The sequence below is a fragment of the Schistocerca americana genome, chromosome 9 (assembly GCF_021461395.2).
Source record: "Schistocerca americana isolate TAMUIC-IGC-003095 chromosome 9, iqSchAmer2.1, whole genome shotgun sequence".
NCBI lineage: Eukaryota > Metazoa > Arthropoda > Insecta > Orthoptera > Acrididae > Schistocerca > Schistocerca americana.
In genome coordinates this window covers 182466378-182471212 of record NC_060127.1, presented here as the reverse complement: position 1 = coordinate 182471212, position 4835 = coordinate 182466378, and the positions used below count along the sequence as shown (strand labels likewise).

Here is a 4835-nt window from a genome sequence, read left to right as displayed (position 1 = left end):
TGTCAAAAATTGAGTGTTTGAAAAAAAAAGAGATAACATGCCCCAGAATATAATTTTAGTAATAATTATAGTTCAGTGTATCTAGAAAGGTGGATTCAATAATTATGGAAAATTGTAAGTTGGTGTCTTAAAAAGTTTCCAAGATAATGGGTCACAAAATTCGATAATTATTTAACATTGGCGGCATAGGACATACAATGTCCCCTTAAATCTTGATAACTTTCCATTGTAACAGCAGTAACCGATCTAACAACTGCTCCAGACAGTTGTTGTCTTACATAGACGTTGCCGACCACAGTGCCGTATTCTGCCTGTTTACATACCTCTGCATTTAAATACGCATATACGCATGCCTAGACCAGTTTCTTCGGCGCTTCAGTGTAGAATGACACCACAGTTATATAATGCTTGTTAATGTTGGGTTGAAACGTTTCGATAAAGTATCAGCGTAATATGCTGAAACTGAAACGTGAGGTAGTTGGCATCTGAAGTTGTGGTGTAAACGCCTGAAAGTTTGTTCCTCGTGCGAGGCTCCGCAGTTACACGCAGCAAGAACAGTAGCGAATTCCCACCGCTTGCAGTTCTCATACAACTGTCTAATAAGGTGTTTCTATCAAGATTTTAAAAATGCTGCCTTTCATTATTTTGTTATTCTGTATCTTTTAATTGGAATACGAAGCCGCGCGGGATTAGTCGAGCGGTCCAGGGCGCTGCAGTCATGAACTGTGCGGCTGGTCCCGGCGGAGGTTCAAGTCCTCCCTCGGGCATGGGTGTGTGTTTGTCCTTAGGATAATTTGGATTAATTAATGTGTAAGCTTAGGCACTGATGACCTTAGCAAGATGAGATTTCACACACAATTTTTTTGGAATACGAACTATAGTTTCCGCTATTACCCTTACACTGGAAATGTGCGGCTCTGCGCACCACATTTTTGAGTCTGGAAGCGGTCAGTCTTGTGATGGCTGTCTATCACGTTGGTTGTGATTTGAACGTATTTTGAGGACATTGGCAACTGGCTGTTTGGAAAGTACTCTTATTGATTAGTCCTGTAATGTCTATTATGGTACCAATGAATTAGCAGCTATTGTACGTTTTTTACTTTAATTCATAATTTTTTATTTAAGGATTCTACCTTTTGAACTTCTTTTCTTAGATCTGAAGACGGTCTTCAACAACTGAAACTTGTTATTTAATTGCTTTTATTTATTGCGATGAAGACTAAAAATTTACAGTAAGACACGCGTGTCTTTCACTTGTAGCACATTTTTATCTACATGTCTACTTCGGAAGCTGTGCTACGGTGTGTGGCGGAAGCTATCTTGTGCACAGGAAGAACGGTTCTGGGTAAGCTTTAGTGTGAGCACGAATCTTTCTGATTTTACTTTCACGATTTTTTCGCGAGATATATCTTGCGCGAAGCAGTATATCGGTTGAATCTTGTAGGAACTTAATACTTTCTCAAAGCTGACTGTAAGTCACACCTGATGCAGAACGTCTCCCTTGTACCATCTGCCACTGGAGTAGCTGATAACCACCGCGACGCCTCCTCTTATTAAATAAACCTGTAACAAAACAAGCCGCTCTTCTTTGGATCTTTTCGGGTCCAAAAATGACGAGTAATTTTCAAGTATCGGTCGAACTAAGATTTTGTAAACTTCTTACTTTGTACATACACTTCCTGAGGAGTCTTCCAGTGAGTCTCAGTCTGGCGTCCACCTTTGCTGCGATGCCGTTTGAAATCGCATCGTTCGCTGATTCACAGATATTTAAAGGGCGTGCTCGGATGTCGTGGTGTACTTACAGTAAGACTTTCCTACCGGTGCGATCGACTTTTTGAAATTATCTCTACGGTGATTTAGATTAAGGTCCCAACTGCCACACACTGCAGCCATTCACCATGGTAGACCCTCGTTTTCGAGTAACCGACGAAAGAAAAATTCGGAATTTTGTGTGATACTCAGTAGCGTTAAAAAAATTGCACTGTTCAGTCTGGTTGTGTGGTGTAATGGCTAGGGTAACAGCTTGACATCCACGAGGTTGTAGATTATAATCTCGTCTGCAGCATAATTTTTTTTTATTTTTAAATTATTCCGATCATCATTTTTATTCAATTATTTGGTTTGAATGTAATTTTTAATTCCTTTCCTGTGTCACATAATTTTAATCATAATATGAACTTCTTCATTTGCTCTCATTTTTCTTGCTATCATTCCTTCTCCGGCAACGGCCTTGCCGCAGTGGATACACCGGTTCCGTTTAGATCACCGAAGTTAAGCGCTGTTGGGTGTGGCTGGCACTTGGATAGGTGACCGTTCGGGCCACCATGCGCTGTTGCCATTTTTGGGGGTGCACTCAGCCTCGTGATGCCAATTGAGGAGCTACTCGACCGAATAGTAGTGACTCCGGCCAAAGAAAACCAGCATGACGACCGGTAGAGCGGTGTGCTGACCACCCGCTCCTCCTATCCGCATCTTCAGCTGAGGATGACACGGCGGTCGGAAGGTCGCGATGGGCCACTTGTGGCCTGACGACGGAGTGCTTTATTCTTTCTCCGCGTGAAATCGTTGTGCAACGGTTTTTAATTAATTTTACGTACTAATTTCTTTTGTATTATCACTGTTTTTTCGTTCACATTAATGTGTTCATTTTATCTATTTCTTTTTTGATGGAATTTCTTTTTAGTTATAACCCATCTTCCACTTAAATTTTCATCTGCGTTATGGTGTCCGTTGTGCAATAGACATTTACGTTATGTCTTAAATGTTTGTATGACGATTACCATGCAAAGAAAACTGCACATTAGGTAACAAGAATGCATATTTCGCACCATTGCACAAATATAAATAATGTCGTCTTTTAATTTTTAAGTAATAAATTGGAATTTTCAAATAATTGAATATTATGAGAGATAATTATATTCATGTTCAGAAAAATTCTGATTGAAAAAAGAATAAAGACAAAATGAAACAAATTAAAAGGTTCATACGATCATTAAAATGACGTGATAAAGAAATAGAAATAAAAAAATACGTTTAAACAACTTAACTGAATAAAATTAATGATTGAACTAATTTCGATAAAGACTTAAAAATAAAAAAATAAAAACAGGGAGCATCTGACGAGATTCGAACCCGCAACCTCTTCCTATCCATTACACCAAGAAAACTGTCTATATAAAGTAAATTTTTTACGGGTATTAAATGTCACACAAAATTCCGAATTTTTCTTCCGTCAATTAGTCCCAAATGAGGGCCCACCACGATGAATGGCTGCGGTGTGTGATACCTGAGATCTTTACCTACATCGATGTATAGGTAGTTTCAAAAAGTCGATCGCATCGCACCTTGTCAGAAGTGACATATTTCACTATACATTTCACAGCTGCGATGATTATTCATTAAAGTTGTTCAACACCGCTTACACGTAATATTTCTAACGACCTGTTGTGTACGCTTTCCTAGGAACTTTTCGTCCTAATTGAGCGTAACGTCGTTTTCTCTGTCGGCCCGGAGCGCCTGTTGTCTCCAGGACGAGGCGGGCTCCCTAGTCAGCGCCTGCCATTGTCCGGGCGGCGTAATTCCGCGTGCGACTGTCGCATCTGGACGGCGGGGCGCGGCTGCCCGGATTCCTCGAGCGCCCCGCTTAACGACTGCGCAGCCGTCTCCGGCGCGTCCGGGTAGATCGGTGCGCCGGCAATCTAATTGCTGGCGGGCCTTATGCAGAACGAATCCAGTTAGCGCCGGGCCGATGGCGCGCGCGTAATCCGGTTTCAGCGCGTCAGCCGCCTGACGGGTCCTGCGACCAGGGGGGGGCGAGGCGCTGCAGTCGGGTACTGTCCACTCCGCCAGGGATTACCGCCGCCACTGTCGTTCCCTGCTGCACGCCGCAAACTACTGCGCCTTGTTCCGCACAGCAGGGGCGGCAGAATAAAACTACCCGTAAAATATTTCATGCAGCGTAAGGTAGGCAACCCGTCGTACACACCATGAGTGGGACATGTAAGTTGGGTTGCCTACTGGTGCTGGCGTAAGCAGTCGCCAGCACACCGGTCCGCAAAGATGTAGCGCGAAGATCGATAGTAGGCACTAGGTCAAGGGCACATATTACGAGAGAGGCGAGAGACACACCGGCAAGCAACATGCCGCCAACGCCCTCTCTACAGCAAGTATTTAGGCTGCCGCCTCTGACCGGAGTGCCTCACTGACTCATTCTTCACACATCAAAAAAAGTTTCGCATGACCTCGGTTCCGAGAGTTCCGGAACCTATACAGGAAATTGTATTAGAGATCAACGTAAACATCATTTCCGCCCTTTTTATTGCTCATGAAAACCACACATCGCATATATTGTACCACCATACAGCGAGACATTCATAGATGTTGGTTCGGATTGCTGCGCACACCGGTACATTCAATACCCAGTAGCACGTCCTCTTGCACTGATGAATGCCTGTATTCGTCGTGGCATACTATCCACAAGTTCATCAAGCTACTGTTGGTCCAGATTGTACCACTCCTCTACGGAGATTCGGCGTAGATCCCTCAGAGTGGTTGGTAGGTCACGTCGTCCATAAACAGGTCTTTTCAATCTATCCTAGCCATGTTCGACAGGGTTCATGCCTCGAGAACATGCTGGCCACTCAAGTCGAGCGATGTCGTTATCCTGAAGGAAATCATTCACAAGATGTGCACGATGGGGGCGCGAATTGTCGTCCATGAAGACGAATGCCTCGCCAATATGCTGTCGTTATGGTTCCACTATCCATCGGAGGATGGAATACATGTATCGTACAGCCGTTAGGACGCCTTCCATGACCACCAGCGCCGTACGTCAG

At 43.7% G+C, this 4835-nt stretch overlaps 1 pseudogene; it reads left to right on the top strand.

Moving 5' to 3' along the window:
- Nucleotides 1–2220: 2220 nt before the first annotated feature.
- LOC124551594 lies at nt 2221–2338 on the top strand (annotated as a pseudogene).
- Nucleotides 2339–4835: the final 2497 nt, after the last annotated feature.